This window comes from Myotis brandtii, unplaced genomic scaffold, assembly GCF_000412655.1.
Source record: "Myotis brandtii unplaced genomic scaffold, ASM41265v1 scaffold751, whole genome shotgun sequence".
NCBI classification, from domain to species: domain Eukaryota; kingdom Metazoa; phylum Chordata; class Mammalia; order Chiroptera; family Vespertilionidae; genus Myotis; species Myotis brandtii.
This window is the reverse complement of record NW_005370994.1, coordinates 1,718,477-1,736,348: the sequence shown is the minus strand read 5'-3', so window position 1 is coordinate 1,736,348 and position 17,872 is coordinate 1,718,477. Positions and strand designations below refer to the sequence as shown.

General features: G+C 40.1%; 1 long non-coding RNA gene across 1 annotated transcript in view; it reads left to right on the top strand.

Annotated features, from left to right (window-relative positions):
• The first annotated feature begins 11,308 nt into the window (after positions 1–11,308).
• The window catches only part of LOC106724204, an 8,051-nt gene continuing 1,487 nt past the window's right edge, over positions 11,309–17,872 (top strand). Inside the window, exons 1-2 of the long non-coding RNA XR_001359952.1 lie at positions 11,309–11,393; positions 12,756–12,815. This is a non-coding gene — a long non-coding RNA (uncharacterized LOC106724204). The remainder of the gene's footprint in view (positions 11,394–12,755; positions 12,816–17,872) is intronic.

Sequence of the window (17,872 nt, the reverse complement as noted above, 5' to 3'; positions counted from 1 at the left end):
GCTTTAAATATTTGAAAACAATTTCTCCTCTCTCTTTCCTTATTCTCTCTTATTCTCTGCTGTCTCTCTCCCCCTCCCCTCCATCTGCTTCTAGGATTCTGCTTCACATCTTGTACCTTCTGGAATTTTCCTTCTTCTCTCATTGGCTTTTAAAAATCATGCTTGTCCCCGATTTGCAAATGACAGAGGGTAGAGACTGCTTCTTATTTTGTGATTGTTTCTTAATTTCACAAAATTATGAAAAAACTCCCTCTGCAGTTGAAATAGACAACTGTGGTACCGAATACACATTAAATACACAGCTCCTCACAACCTTCTCTTCTCAAAACTTGTTTCTATTAATTGCTAAAAATGGAACATGGAATTAGATATTTCAAGCATTTATAGACATAGAAGGCTAAAAAAAGTAATGGCTTTAGAGTAGTTCTCTTTCCCTGGCCCCCTATTTTATAAACTAAAAAATCCCTAATGTCCTCATAGCAAAAGAGCAAACAAATGAGAGAGCAGAATTCAACACTAATGACCATAATTTTACAACTAAAGTGTACATATTAAATTCAATTTAAAATTAGTATTACAAATCCAACAGGTGAAATAGTGCCCTGGATACATGTGTGGTGCTCATTTACTTGCCTCATTAGTCACAAAGCAAGTGAACAATCTAAATCTCCACATTTTAGGGACTGAAAATTCAGAAGATTCCATTTGAGATGTGATGTGGTTGTTAGTATCTTAAAGGATCGATAGGCCCAGGTCAAGGGAGGAATGGCCAAAGCATTCTCTCTCTGGTTTTGTGTCTCATTGAAAACTAGGCCACCCCAATAACTTATTTAAGATTTTTATATTTCTATATTTCCTGTTCTAAAATGTAAACGTGACTTAATTTTAGGAAAAATATTCTATATTTTTCTTCTTCTTCGCATGCCTAGGAGAGGACTAGAAGACTATTAACTGCTTACAGTTGATGCTGATATGCCGACAGTCCCCACATTATTTTCTTTGTCTCGAAACAACAGTTACCATTCATTTAATTCTAAGCATGAACCAGGTTCTTTGCTTATTGCTACAGTTATTCCAGTGAGTGAAGTGCTGGTTATTATTTTGCTAAAACAGGCTGAGAGAGCTTACCCAGATTATAAGTGGGGAAGTTAAGATTCGAGTCTAGATAGTCTGACTCCAAGACCACAGACTGCGATGCTGGACTGACCCTGGAGGCCAAGCTCTGCTGGGATCAGGGGAACATCATTTCTTACCATCTTGTTTCTAACCCAGGAGCATATTGAAGAGATCACAGTGCTCATGGTGATGGATACTCTGTCCTCTTGAATGCCCCGGGAGGAGAAGGAGAATATAGTCAGGTACATAGGCGGTTGCCTCTTCTGAGGGACAGACTGTAGAGAGATAGGATTAGAGAGTGAGTTTTGGCAGTTCTACCCATGACAGCTAGTGCTTGGGAGTCACTATGGAGACTCAGGATGGGATTCTAATTTCTCTTTGCAATTCAGATCAAGATAAGAATAAGGGCTTAACCCTTATCAAATGGTAAGGATGGATTTCCACTTAAAAATGTTTCCCTGTTTGCTGCCTTTTACCTCCTGACAAATGAGTGAATATGGTAAGGGCCTGAAGTTTTCAAGTTAGTCAAATATTCTCTCCTGTTTCCCACATAGTCCCCAAAGGCTGATATTTTGGTATTCACACTGTTACCTTTAAGATTGCCGAAGGGCAGTGGCAGAAGCCAGACAAAAATCCTCTGTGACATGATAAGTTTTTTGGGGTTTTTTTTGGTATTTTTTTAAATTTTATTTTATTGTTTAAAGTATTACAAATAGTAGTGCATATGTCTCCTTTTGACATGCTAGGTTTTGATTTGTGGTTTGGAAAATACACGCGTGTGGTAGAGAAACAGCCTCCGCACATGCTTCTCTAGCCTGGAATTGCTAGTCTTAGATATCAAAGCAGACATTTCACTGCAGTTTCAGATCCAAATCCTTCCGTGCCCTGGTCAGTTCCCCTGCAATCATGGGGCCTGGCAAGCAGGTTGCAGATAATTGGCGACTCTCTCCAGGGAGTGGGTGCTTTATTTGTAGGCAATAGGAACTCGAAATAAAATGAAGAACAAAGTCTCGATGGTTCCGTTTTCTCCCTCATGTGGTAAATAATAAATAAGGCCCAGCATGACATTCAAGCAGCTTTCCAGAACCTACACTCCTGTACTCATGCGTAGACCAGGCTCTGCCTCAGCCCAGCGTCTCCTTGCACAGACCCTCTTAATTAGGTTATTCTGGGGTAATGAGGCCACCGTGCCTTTCAGGGGAGGCAGCCAACAACCCTGCTTGCACTCAGCCCAGAGAAATGCGGGAGCGGGTGGGGGAGGGGTTGGAGGGCTGTGCCAGCCCCACCAGGCCTGGACCACCAGGGTCCACAGGTGGGAGCCTGAGTGCGGCAGCCTGGTTCTCCTTTGTTCTTTCTTTCCAAGTCCAAGAGCAGGTCAGTGGGGAGTCAGGAGCCACGGGCTTTACTGAGTCCCAGGCATTTTCCTTAGCCCTTTGGAAGAGTGTCTTCATTTAATCCTCACAAATACCCAGTGAGGTAGGGACTGCTACTGCACCGATTTATAGCTGAGGAAATTAAGCGCAGAGAGGTTCAGTAACTGCCCTAGGTCACAGAGCTAGAAAGTGGCAGGGCTGAGATTTGAATCCGGTTGGTCTCAGAGAGGGATGTTATAGAGCTCCTTCCTCTGTTCCCAGGCTATGCTCTGTCCTACCCACGGGGTCTTGGCACCACCATGTCATTTCAAAGGGCAATACAACCTAGGCCAGGAAGACAAAAGACGGAGGGTGTCCCATTTAGGTCACTCTGTGGCATGAACTCCAGAGTTACACCTCCCCCTCCCACCGGGCCAGGCCACAGCCCCCAGCAGGGACCTGGAACCAGGCTGACTCTGAAAATAGAGGATGTGGGCAGAGAGGCGGCTGGTTCCTTTCCGTGCCAAGCGAGCACAGGGCCAACCCCTCCTGGAAGAACTCTGCCCATCTTCCTTTCCCTTCACCCAGCGGGGGAGGGAAGCGGGTCTTCAGGCAATTTTTCGTTGCCTTTGAGCATGGCGTTCCATTCTAGAGAGCCTCCGCATGCATGCTGCAGTGTGTTTCTAATGAACTCGGAAAGGTCAGCCTGCCCTTCTTAGAATAAAAGTCTTGTTTCTTACCTCATGTGTGGTCCCGCTGGCTGTGTGCGTGCGTGCGTGTGTATGCATGTATACATGTGTGTATGTGTGTGTCTCTGTGTTTTTTATATGTGTGTACGTGCATATGCATGTGTGTCTCTGTGTTTGTGTGTGTACATGTATATATGTGTTTGTGAGTGCGTCTGTATGTTTGTGTGTGTATGAGTTTGTATGTATGTGCGTGCATGTGTGTGCATGTCTCTGTGTGTAGGTTTGTGTGTGTGTGTGAATAGTGGCTGAAAGAAGAAAAAGAACAGACCAGGCACCTCATTGAGAATTTAAAAGAGTATTTGAAGTGGGGTTGGTCTGTTGTCCGGGCAGAAGGAACACTTAATATGGAACGCTCAGAAACAAAGGGGCTGTCCTGTTCTGAATTCAAGGTCCCTTTGTCTTAGTCGGTGGGCGGCCATTTCTACCCTTCGGGTGGGACTGAGGCAGGCCCAGCAGGTGCTTGCCTCTGGGTGTTCTGAGAGCAAGGGAGGGCCTCCCTTTGGCAGGGTTCCCTTCCTCAGCGGGAGAGGAGCCACAGGGTTTCTGCAGGCTGAGGGGGAAGGCACCAGGTACACAAGGTGCAGCTCACATTGGGGAAAGACAGTCACTGCTCCCTCAGCTCTATACAGCTCCAATGCTCTCAGTAGCCACCCTGCCTCGCTCCACCAGAGCATAGGAAAGGCAGCCTAAAGATTCAGGGTCACGGCAAAGCCATCTCTCACAGAATCCCTCCACCATGGCAGTCAGGACCCAGGCTCCATCCTGTAGACAGGTACATATTCATGCATATATTTATGTGTATAAACATATGCGTATTCATATATAGATTTATGTATATAAACGTATGTACTATACATATTATATAAATCTATGAAAGAACTAGGTGCTATGTTTATGCAGATAGTACCAAGATGAGTCACAGATATTTTCCTTATAAATGGGTTGTGAGAAGAAAAACTTCTTAATGACAATAATAACAGGACTGAGAATGATGCTTTCAATTTCTTTGTGTAAAGTCATTTCCCCCAGATTACATTGACTGTCACTACCTTCCTGGCTGGTCTCCCTTGGATTAGAATTCTTGGAGTGCTCTGGAATTCATGTCTGTGTTTTGGATGTTTTATTAACTATATATTGTTGACACTTAATTATATTACTAGAATTTGATAAACATGAAAAGATTCCTTGCTTTCTTTTTTTTAAAAAAATATTTTATTGATTTTTTACAGAGAGGAAGGGAGAGGGATAGAGAGTTAGAAACATCGATGAGAGAGAAGCATCGATCAGCTGCCTCCTGCACACCCCCCACTGGGGATGTGCCCACAACCAAGGTACATGCCCTTGACCGGAATCAAACCCGGGACCTTCCAGTCCACAGGCCGACGCTCTATCCACTGAGCCAAACCGGCCAGGGCAGATTCCTTGCTTTCTCTTCCCCTTTCCCATCTATGGCCCTCCCCCCACATGACTCCTCTCTGCTCTCCCCACGTTGGATCCATAGACAAGAATATTCATTGCTTTGTTTTATGCTTGTTCTGAAAATAGAATTGGCTCCTGCATGGTGTAGTATACAGAATTTTAATGAGCACAAAGCAAGCAGCTTGGTCCTTTACTCTGCTATGAGCAGGGTGACGTCAACCTATCCAGGAAATACTGAATTGATTTTCAAATTGCTTTGAGGGTGAATAGATGGGTGGGACTGTGATTACTGTGAGGCTATCATACACCCACTCCCACCTCCCTTTTCATTTATCTCAACACCAGAAGTGTTAGAAACCACCTGGATAGATGCCCTTCAAAATATAGGTTGAGGAATTGGGAAATGTTGATTTGTTTAAAGCTTAAATTTTATAAATTGTCATTATCCTAGATTTAAAGTTGTCAGACATTTTCAGCTTCCATTTTGAGGATTTTCTTTCTAATTCTAGGATTCAGTTCATTTACTAAAACTGGGAATTGCTTTTTTGCATCATCTCTTCTGCCCCCCTCCTCCCCTCTCCCTCCTACACATTTCCTGAAGCACATTTTGGTGCTTCAGCATAAAGGGCACTCGATCTTTCATGCTGCTACATGAAATGAAAAACCCCAGCATCCAGTGTGTGAAAAGCTGGCATTGTGAGCTATTTGTCAGAACAGGCAGCAAGACGCTGTCTAATATCAAAGCCAGATAAACTCTCTCCATACCCCAAACAAGCAAACAATGAAAACCCACCCCCGATGGATCACCAATGAACAGCAGCCCCTCCATCAACTCTGTAGACTATGGTTACATTTATAGATCGCCACTTTCACAACCATTTGCTTTTTTCTTTTGTTTTGCGACCTTCTTTTCAGTTTGCTGGTTTAGCTAGTGATTAATGAGTTAATCAGTAAAGATTTTGAAAGTTCTTGGAAGAATAAACATACTACATACCGCATCTACATTATGTAACATTAGGAAGATAGTGAATTCTCCAGGCTTCGTACAAAGCAACAACAACAACAACAAAAATTTTAAATTCAACTGCAGTGGCTTCAGAAATTTTATAACCACCTTTACTAATTTAAGGTTTGATTTTTTTGGCTTTTTAGTTGGTTCCATGGACACATTTCTGCTGGAGAAAACTCCACAATAAATATTCTCTAACAGTGATTATTATGGTAAGCATCACTGAGACTGCCCTCATCCCATTCAAATAAATATGACCACTTAATAATTAAAGTACAGCATCAAAATTACAACTAAACTATAGAACAACCATCATTCAGAACTGCCTGAAACCTAGCTAAATGGAAGTCCTACAACAAGGGATTTAAAGAAGAAGCCACATTGAGACTGAGCAGGCAGACAGAAGCCATATCTGAGTCTCCTTCAACTTGGCTCATACTGTTCGTGCTGCCCTGGTGATTACCTGAGACCCTACCCCACCCAACTTGTAGGCCCACCCAAACTGTTTCCTATGGCTTACCCATATAAATGACCTATCTTGGCTCATGCTTCAGACTTTCCTAAAATCTCTCAAAAAAGAAGCATCTGGCCTCAATGTGCCCCAAACTTCTTGCTAAGTGGCTCTAGGCTAGACACTAGTGACAGCCAGCCTTGGTTTGCAGCTTGGCCTCATCTGGGCATTTCCAAGCCCAGTTGAAGTAGCAGCCATTTGCAGATCCTTTTGTAGCTCATGCTGAGTGGCCAAGGCAGAACACAGGCAGTGGCTGACCTTGGCCTACAACTCTTGGAGGCCCAAGAGCCAGTGCACCCAGTGGACAGCTTCAGCCCACATCAGAGCACCACCTAACTACCTCCACAAGCAACACATTTAAGGAGAAAACTCAGTGGGCATCATAGCCCCACCAAAGTAATTCCTGCTCTGTGGGGTTGGTCCCTGCAGAGCTGATCCTCCATGGTGGTAGGTGGTTGTAGCCAGTCCTTGCAGCTGATCAGCCCAGGGGCAAATCCCTCCTATTGATGTGCCAACAGCAATCATGGCTCAACTATAACATAGACCACTTAGGGGCAGGGCACACCTGAAGTGCTCAACTTGAGTTACTGTGGAGGCTGTGCTACTGGACTCTACAGAATACCTATTACATAAGGCCACTGTACGAAGCCCAGGAGATATAGCAGCTCTATCTAATACATAGAAACAAACACAGGGTGGCTGCCAAAATGAGGAGACAAAACTATATGTTAAATGAAAGAACAGAACACAACTCCAGAAAAAGAACTAAGCAAAATGAAGACAAGTAATCTGCTGGATGCAGAGTTCAAAACATGGGTCACAATGATGCTCAGTGCACTTCATGGGAACTTCAAGAAAGAGATAGTAAGCATAAAACAGGACAAGGGAACCATAAAAAAGAACCAGCCAGAAAAAAAAATACACTAACTGAAATGAAGAATAATTTGCAGGGAATCAACAGTATAGTAGAGGAAGCCAAAAAGTAAGCATAAAACAGGACATGGGAACCATAAAAAAGAACCAGCCAGAAAAAAAAATACACTAACTGAAATGAAGAATAATTTACAGGGAATCAACAGTATAGTAGAGGAAGCCTAAATTTAAATCAGTGATTTGAAATATAAGAAAGCAAAAGAAATCTTAACAGCAAAAAGATAAAAGAATCTAAAAAAATGCAGGTAGGGTAAGGAGCCTCTGGGACAACTTCCAGCATACCAACATTCACATCCTGGGGATGCTGGAAGGAGAAGAAAGGCAGCAAGAAATTAAAAACCTCTTTGAAAAAAATAATGACATAAAACTTCCCTAACCTGGTGAAATAGACATACAAGTCCAAGAATCTTAGAGTCCCAAACAAGATGAACCCAAGGTGCCTTCACCAAGACACATCATGATTAAAATGCAAAAGATTAAAGACAGAGAAAAATCTTAAAAGCAGCAAGAGAAAGACAGTTAGTTACCTACAAGGGAACTCCCATAAGACTGTCAGCTGATTTCTCAACAGAAATTTTGCAGGTCAAAAGGAATGGCAAGAAATATTTAAAGTGATAAAAAGCAAGGACCTATAACCAAGATTACGCAGCAAAGCTATCATTTAGACTTGAAGGACATTTAGACTTAAAGAGTTTCCTAGACAAGAAAAATCTAAAGGAGATAATCACCACCAAACCAGTATTACATGGATTATTAAAGGGTCTTATTTTAAAAGAAGAAGAAAAAAATATGAATAATAAATACATATCTATCAACAATTGAATCTAAAAAAACAACTGAACAAGCAGAACAGAAAAAAAGGAATAGAACTACCATATGACTCAGCAATCCTCTTCTGGGTATCTACCTAAAAAAATTTTCAAATTTTTATTTATAAGGATATATGTACCCCTATGTTCATTGCAGCATCATGCATGGTAGCCAAGACATAGAAACAACTTAAGTATATCTTGATGGATGATTAGATAAAGAGACTGTGGTACCCAACAGAATACTAGTCAGCCACAAGAAAAGATGAAATACTGCCATTTGCAACAACATGGATGTATCGAGAATATTGTGCTAAGCAAAATAAGATTGGAAAAGACAAGAACCATGTGATTTCACTCATATGTAGAATATAAAACAGAAAGAAAGAAAGGAACAAACAACCTCCATTACAGACAACAGAAGGATAATTACCAGATGAGAAGGGGAGGGTATAAAGAGGGTGAAGGGAGAAAAATTTATAGTGAAAGAGGGAGACAAGCTTTGGTTGATGTGCACACAATGCAATATACAGATAATGTATTATTACATAACTAGAGTCCCGGTGCATGGATTCGTGCACCAGTGGGGTCCCTCAGCATAGCTTGCAGGGATTGAGTTGAAACCAGCAGTTCAATGCCGCCTGCTGCTCCTGCCTACTGGTCCTGCTCATCCTGGTCCCGCTGTGCCTGCTGCAGCCACCTCTCGGTAGGCTTGCTGCTGCTCTGCTGTGGTCTCCGAACTGTGGCGGCCAGCTGTGAGCCCTGCGTCTGGCACCCGTTGGTCAGCTGAGCAGTGCTCCCTCTGTGGGAGCGCACTGACCACCAGGGGCCAGCTCCTGCGTTGAGCATCTGCCCCCTGGTGGTCAGTGCACATCATAGCAACCGGTAGACCAGTTGTTCAGTTGCTTTTATACATATAGATTGTACACTTCAAATGATGTAATGTTATTAACCAATTTCACCCCAATAAAGTTATAAAAATATAGTAAATTTTAAAAAAGGAAATGTGAAATTAAAAACTTTGGCCTTATAGAGGCCAAATTAGTAATAAACATCACATCTAAGTATATGATTATCTTTTAACACAGAAATTATACTTCTGGTAATTTATCTTAAAAAATTAAAATGGATGTGCATGAATTTTATCTATTGGGTTCCATTGAAGTACTTAATTTTTTAAAAATATATTTTATTGATTTTTTTACAGAGAAGAAGGGAGAGGGATAGAGAGTTAGAAACATTGATGAGAGAGAAACATCGATCAGCTGCCTCCTGCACCCCCTACTGGGGATCCCACAACCACCAAGGTACATGCCCTTGACCGGAATCGAACCTGGGACCCTTCAGTCCGCAGGCTGATGCTCTATCCACTGAGCCAAACTGGTTAGGGTGAAGTACTTAATTTTTAAGCAATTATTTTTTTCCTCATCCAAGGATATGTTTATTGATTTTGAGAGAGAGAGAGAGAGAGAGAGAGAGAGAGAATAGAAACATCCATCAGCTGCTTCCTGCATGTGCCCTGACTGGGAATCAAACTTGCAACTTACTTTTTGTTGTATAGGACAACTTTTCAACCAACTGAGCCACCTGGCCAGGGCTAAGCAAATCTGTGGAAAAACTGTGTATTGTTTTGTAATTCAATTATAGTTAAGCTAGAAAATGGATTAATAAGTAGCCATTATATGTAATTCTTAAAAATATTATTTAAGGACATGAAAAACTATTGCAGTGGACATAATGGAAAAAGAGATTAAAGAACACCATTTACAGTCTTTTTTTCCTTTTCATTGAATTTATTGGGGTGACACTGGTTGACACACTTATACAGGTTTCAGGTGCACAATTCCACAACACATCATCTGTACACTGTATTGTGTGTTCAGCACCTCAAGTCAAGTCTCTGTCCATCACCATCACCCCCGCCAGCCTCTTCCCTCTCTTCCCACCCCACCTTCCCTTGGCAGTCACCACACTATTGTCCCTGTCCTTGAATTCTTTCTCTCTCACTCTCTCTCTTTTTTTGTTTTTGCTCAATCCCTCCACCCTCCCACTCAGCTCCCCAACCCCACCCCTAACAGCTCTCAGCCTCCTCTCTATCTATGAGTCTGTCTCTATTTTGTATGTTAGTCTGTCTCTATTTTTCATGTTAGTTCATTTTGTTCATTAGGTTCCACATATGAGTGAAATCATATGGCAGTTTTCTTTCTCTGACTGGTTATTTCACTTAGCATAATGCTCTCCAGGTCCATCAAAGCTGTCACAAAGGGTAAGATTTCCTTCCTTTTTTATGGCCAAGTAGTATTCCATTGTGCATTTACAGATTTTTATTAGAAAAATTGTATGTGCTTAACTGATTATATCTGCATTTATCACATATATTTATATTACATATATACAATGTGCACATACAAAGTATACTATATATTGTCTTCCCACTATATACATATTTATTCATTTTACATGTTAAACAAGAGCATTCTTCCTGTATAAACTTTATGTATTTTTTCTTGTTTTCTCTATTTTCCCAATATTCTACATCTCTTTGTAACCTACAAAGTATTCTGCAATTCTAATATTTTTTTATTTTTCATTTACAATTTGCATTCAACACTATTTTTTATTAGTTTCATGTATTGTGATTCTAATCTGACATATAATTCTGACATACAGAAATGTGAAGAAAGAGCCTAGTTCTGCTCAGGGATATTAGATAATAGACTTTTAAATCCTGAGGTTATTGTATGCAACTAGCAAAATACATTTCATCAGTTATCCACAATAAAAAGATTGAAAACACAAAGCAGTAAAATGTATAAAAATCATTCATGCATGGATACAAAGCCAACTACTATTAATATATTTCCTTAAATTATATATTCTTCTAGTATCCATTTCTATTATATCTGCTCCTTTGAATAAAGAAAATATGTATATGAAAAAATTTAGTTAAACTCTATGAGATATACAAGGAAATACGTGCCCTATTATTTGTCCTCAAAGAGCTTATAGCACACATATTTCAAAACAATAATCCTATATAATAAAAACCTAATACGCAAATAGACCGAATGGCAGAATGACCAGTTGCTATGACACACACTGACCACAAAGGGGCAGACACTCAATGCAGGAGCTGCCCCCAGCCCACAGGCCCCAGGCCAGCCAAGGTGGATGCCAGCGGGGGATCTCCCAATCGCCCCCCCCCAGTCACCCCACAGATCGGTCCTGATCGCCGGCCAAGCCTAGGGACCCTGCCATTGCACGAATTTCATGCACCGGGCCTCTAGTTCATAATAAAAGGCAGTATTCGATCTGTCAGATGAGTGATGTAGACACATTAGTCCTGAAAGTCCAGAGAACAATCTCATTGTGGTGTCATGGCTCCCAAAGGAGACCAGGAGAGGAGGCTGAACTTGAAGTTGGTCTTTGAAGAATTCATAATCTTTGGGGATGTGGAATTCATTCTAAGTTGAAAGAAAACAGCCAAACACCAAGGTGAGTTCCTTAACATGCGCGTAGGAATTCATGCATAAACAGGCTTGACTTAGATACTGGCTTTCATTCAAGGTTAGGATAAATTTGGAAAGAGTACCTCGAATTACCAGGCTGAGGAAAATTGTATTTAACTTATAAAGAACAGAATATTTCATAATACCCAGAGTTTTCAAGCAAAGAAATTATCAAATTCTTTATTTCATCACTTTGAAAATGATGGAAGAGTAATCTTGTTTGTAAAATGATTAAATAAACCAGAGTGCAGAAATTGCACCATGATGAAACCAAAAGGAAATAAGAACTGAAGTGGTGCCTAGTATGAGAGCAGCATTTCCTTGATCCTTCTTCTTTTCAAATAATTACAATGTTGGGGGTAACCCAAACCTGTCAAAATGCCTTCCACATAGTAATGTTCGATATATGATGGATGGATATATGAATAAATAACCATTTGGTTGATGAACCCAATAAAATGAACAAGAGCCATCATGTAAAGCCTGGAAGGAAATTGCCTTTAGATAGCTCACTTTCTGCTTCATTAAAGATTAACTCATTTTTATCTACATATGACATGTGGCTGGACAAGGAAACTGATCCTTTTTGTTCTACATTTTAAAGACAAGTGAAGAGCACAAACAGCAAACAAATGAAAGCAAATGAAAAACAGAAAAATGAAACAAGACAAAACAAAAGCCTGACACACTCCACATGTCAACAAACTAAAATAATGTATTGTTGATTGGTTGTACCTCAGGGAAAAGTAGCTAAAACACCTCTTGAAAAAGGAGCTTAAAGGTTTCCAGGTGGCTTTTACTCTGTCAGAACTCATTACGTGAATGGGGACACATATTTACAGGCTGCTAATACCCAGCTGATAAGAAACCATATCTGAATTATTTCTAAGTGCCCTGGGAGCCCAAAAGGAGTGAAGCGTCTCTGCTTAGATGTCACTCTCAATCAATTGCAGTTACCTGAGTTGTCATTTACCCATAATCAGGAACTAAGACTTGAACCTGAATCAAGCTTCAATTTCCTTAACTTGAAATTCAGCAAAAACAGTCAAGAACTAAATAAAAGAGTCAATATTAGTAATTTGATAGTTTGCCTTTTAAAATCACGAGGTAATACAGAAATACATTTTACTCTAGTCTACCAGTTACTTAAGAGCCAAAGTTGATTTCTAATCTTGATTAATTGTTTTGGTGGTTGTTTCTGCCACTGTGGTCCTCCCTTTGGTATAATTAATAAAATGCGAGTTCATATGTTGTTTCCATCTGTAAGCTGTTTAGTAAACTAAGGGGATATGAACTCAGTCCTGGTTTATTTTCTTAATATTAAAGATCTCCTTTGTTTATTACACAGTTTCCTTCTGAAGAACTACACCCTTGGGTGGCCATTAGAACCTGGATGCAGTTAAACCAGGTAAATTCTTTGTTTTTCAGTTTCTCCATCTAGTCTATTATCTAATAGGTTGGACTAAAGGGTCTCCAAGGCCTATTCTATTATTGGTTCTGTCATTATTTATGATCCTATGATTTCAATTTGGTTTCCATCCAAACTGATGAGACCTTCTAAAAGTTCAAACCTGAAGGAAAATAGTGCATTTGTCTCAGTGTATCAGCTGTGGACCTGAGTGAGCTTCGGTGTGACAGAGCCTACTTATGTGCACACTATGCGCCCCATCTTTCCCAGACATTTGTCTCATTTGATTAGAGTGGTGGTTCTCAAAGGTGGTCCCTGGACTAGCACCATCAGCATCATCAGGGGACTTGTTGGACATACAGATTCTCAGATCCTGCTCCCAACCCACTGAACCAGAAACTCTAGAGGGGAAACTCAACTTTCTGAGTGTTAGCAAGCCCTCTCCATGTTGCTGATGTCATTAAACTTTGAGGATTAAGTTGCTTATGAGGTTCAAGTTGCAGGTTCAAACTCTGAAGTAGCTGCTGATTTAATGTATCTCCTGACCCTAACCTAACGCAAAACATTACTAATGACCTCCATTGTTCATCACAGAGATTGGGATACACTGCTTGGCTGGATCAGTTCTACTGCAACTCAGATCTTGAGCTATTAATTTAGACTGAAAGTGTTTTCAATAAGCCTTCAAGGGCATCTATTGCTCTGATCACCAACTCCATACAAATGAAATATTTCCTTTCATGTATCTTGAATGACACCCTGTCTTTGATTAGATCTGTTTCCTTGCTGTATTCTTTCATTCTTGTTCCCTACCATCTCCACATCTTTACTCAACTGTTTTCTCTACTGCCTGCAGTAATTTTGGGTTTTCGAACAATTCAAATGATCAAAACTTGAAGATAATTGCCATTTCTGAGAAGCTGGTCCTTAGTCTCATCCCATGGGCATGCCTACTTTAAAAAAAAAATCTCTCTCTTGACTATTCTTAAATTTTATCACCTAGAACAGCATTCCTCAAATGGAGTTCTACAACCCAATCACCTAAGAGGTTTTAAAAAAATAAAACAGATTTTGCGTGCCTTTCCCACTAACCTATTGAATCAGAATCTTTTGGGTGTAGGGTCTACGCCTTTAACTGGTTCTCGGGAGATCCATGTGCAGTTAGACGAGGTGTTTAGAAATCACGGAGCTAGAACAGGGTTGACAAACTCATTCTGTAAGGGGTCACATGGTAAATATTTTGGTCTGGTGGGTTGTATGATCTCTCTTGCAGTTACCGAATCATTTCAATTTCAATTTGAAGTTACAATTCAAAAGCAGCCATAGAGAATATCTAAACAAATGGGTATAATTGTGTTCCAGTAAAACTTTATTTATAAAAACAGGGTCCAGCTAAAACCGGTTTGGCTCGGTGGATAGAGCGTCGACCTGCGGACTGAAGAGTCCCAGGTTCGATACCGGTCAAGGGCATATACCTTGGTTGCAGGCACATCCCCAGTAGGAGGTGCGCAGGAGGCAGCTGGTCGATGTTTCTCTCTCATCGATGTTTCTAGCTCTCTATCCCTCTCCCTTCCTCTCTGTAAAATATCAATAAAAATATATTTAAAATTAAAAAAAAAAACAGGGTCCAGGGGCCATAGTTTTCTGACCCTTGAGTTAAATTATTATTTAATTTGATAAAAATGACCTACAATGTCTAAACGCTTACTCTGCACTCAGTAGGTGCTTTTGGAATGAACTAATAAATAAAGGAGCCCAAAGTAATGTAGTTGGTGGAACATCTTACATTTGAAATAGACAATTACCAGAAAGGTCTTGGCTAAAATCATGCTGACACATGGAAATTCTTGGTGGTTGGGGGAGAATGATAATTGGAAGCATGGAGTATACATCTGAATTCTAATTAAGTCAGCTCATTTCTTGGTTTTCCATCTACAAATTATATTCTACCTAATTGACTTCCTGACAAAGGGTTGGTTGAGGAGTAATTTGTTTAATGCTTTAAAATGCTACATAGACGCTAAGCGTTATTGCAGAAAGAGGTTTCTAAGCAAAAACCAAGAATAAGCAGCACTAAAACTGTGCTTTTTTATTCCTAAGCAAAACCTTTAGTTAAATGTCTCCTGGAAAGTGGCAGTTTGCCCCCAACTCAAATGTCACTCCCTCTCCCATTTTCTCAGGAAAACCTCAAGTACATTGTGTGGGTGATATTGAAAGACGTCAGGATCAAAGTGTATTTAAAGTTGCTAAGAGGAAGCAGATGTTCTCCTTAGCTGGGCAAAAGATGCTCAGAGTTTCCAGTGAAATATAAACTTCTCGAAGGCCCCATGGGATCATGCCTTAAAATGTCCCGCTTTTGTTTATGCCTCCCATATGCAAAACAGTGGTGAAATGTGTTGCTCTGGGAGAGACAAGGAAAGTTAATGAGCTAGAAACAATACGAAACTCAATACTAGGAAAAAAAAAATTGGAACGTAACTTACTCTTAAAAAATAAACTAGGACAAGATTAGAATAGTTATTTCCCTCAATTCTGATTTTTATATATATCTTTAAACCTCTATCTCTATTGCCAGAGGGAAGGGGGCTGGGTGAGAAGGGGGTCCTAATATACGGTGGGAGAAGATTTGACTTTTGATGGTGGGCACATGGTGTAATATACAGATCTTGCAACATAGAAATCATACCCGAAACCGGTAAGTTCATGTTAACCAATGTGATCCCAATAAATTTAATTAAAAAACAACTAACAAAAAATCATCTATTTATGAATTAACCTGGTAGTTGTCTGGGTTAACAGTTTTTTTAAAAAATTCTCTCTGCTCTCATGGTTTTCCAAGCAGAAGTAAGTTAAGAATTTTTTTTTAAATCACCTATAGATTGTAATGTTTCTTACTATAGCTAGTAACCAAGAAATAGTTACAATGGAAAGAGTAGTTAGTTGGTGGTTTATAAACTTAAATGAAATAAAGTATAAAACTAATGCTTTGAAGAATGATGTGAATATAGACAATTATAATTTTCAGCCAGAAAAACATATAGAGATTGGTATTTCTCCCTAATCAGAGTGGCATGAAGTAGTAGACCCTATAGAGAAATGCTAACCAAATATATTTTGTGTATTTTTTTTAACTAAATAAAAACTTGAGAAGAAGGTAAGTCCAGGGAACCCTGAGGGATCCTACAAGGTTCAAGACCAGCCTAAAGTTGAAAAGGGAAGCAGGGAGACAACTGGAATATTCATGGTTCCCGAATTACTGTAGAGTGAGTCACCTGTGAAGGCCACAGCCTAGAGTGGTGAACTTGTTTTTTCTGTTTATTCTTTCTGGATAAATTAATGAGAGATTAATTGGTCAAACTTGAAATTCAACTATAATGACTATAGCTATTGAAGCACACAATCAATAAATTTTGTTTTTCATACATCTTGTGAGGTTTATTTAGGAATAGATTCTGGTGCTGTTATTGGGAACTAAAGCAAATAGAAAAGGGCTAGAAAAAGAGAGGACAGAACTTCTCGGGAAAGCAATAAGGATTGTAAGGAAAACTGGCTGGTCTTCATTTTGCAAGGCGGAGGGAGGAAAGTTTTTTTAGGACATGCAGAATATTGATTATATCTAAGCAATACAAACTAATATCAGACAGTAAGTAGCTCATCCTAAAAACCATGTATTCATCACTTTCTCATGTCCAGACTTGGCATAGAGAGAAAGTGCACAGTAATGATGCCTGCCCAGCACATATTAGGGTATGGAGCAGAATTAAAGGCTCACCTTTGAAATTGTAGTGATGGTATGAGCTAGTCTTTCCATTTCATCTCAAAGAATTGGGTGAATTACTCTCTACCTTGTCAAGGAAAGTGTCATAGAGCCAAGGAATGTTGAGCTAGAGGGCAACCTCACTGTTCCATTTTTGTAGATGACAATATTGAGATTCAAAGAAGAGACTTTCTTCCTCTAACACCTTTAGTTGTTGTTGTTTTAAACAAACATTTATATAGAGCTTTTCAAAGTTTACAGAGTGATTCTACTTTTATTGTTTTCATATGATCCCTACAACAACCCTGCATTGTAAATACTGTTATGACAATAAATCCATTTTATAGATAAAAATTGGGGTCCACATAGATGAAGTGAAACATCATCCTTGCTTTCTCCCCCTCTTTGTCCCTTGTATCCACTTAATCAGTTAGTCCAGTGAAGACTCTTAAATATCACTTGAATCTTTTTATGTTTGAGTATTCTCACCACCCCTGTTACAGACCAAACTGCTTTTCATTTCTCTCCTGATCATAGCAAAAGCTTATTATTGACCCACTAACTACCAGGGTTGACCATGACCCCAATCCTATCTCCAAATATTCTAAAACAAAGCTATGGCTACATTACTGCTCAGTTGAAAACCTTCAATAAATCCCAGAGTGCATGTCATCTGTGCATGGAGTAAAAGGCTCCTGTAGGTCCTCTCCCTATGGATTTAGTCTCAGTACTCACCTCCTCTGACACATCCATAGGTTGTTTTCCATTTTACAGTTCTCAGTAAGTCAACTGATAATGTGAGAGCAACTCATTGCAATGGAAATATCTCTTTCAACTTGAAGATTCTTCATTAATTCACTTGAAATTCTATTAGCAAGCATAGTGTCACATATTTGGCAGACATTCACCAAAGGTTTGCAGAATGGATGAATGATAGACAGATGGGTTCCTGTAGTTCCATTCAAAGCCAAAATTGTATTTTCTCATTCCTGATGGCAAGGGGCATGATTTACTTTCCTTAAAATTCTTGGTCAAATGGAGGTTTCCTATATATATCTATACTAATAATAGAGGAATATGCAAATTGTCCAGGGCACCATCACAGTAACAGTAACAACCAAACAGCAGGCTGCATGGGGCAACAAAGCCGGCAGGGGGGTTAGTGAGGGATGACCAAATGACTGAACAGCAGGCTGCATGGGGCAACCAGGCTGGCAGGGAGCAGTTGGGGGTGACCAGGCCAGCAGGGGGGCAGTTAGGGGCAACCAGGCTGGCAGGGGGGGCAGTTGGGGGCAATCGG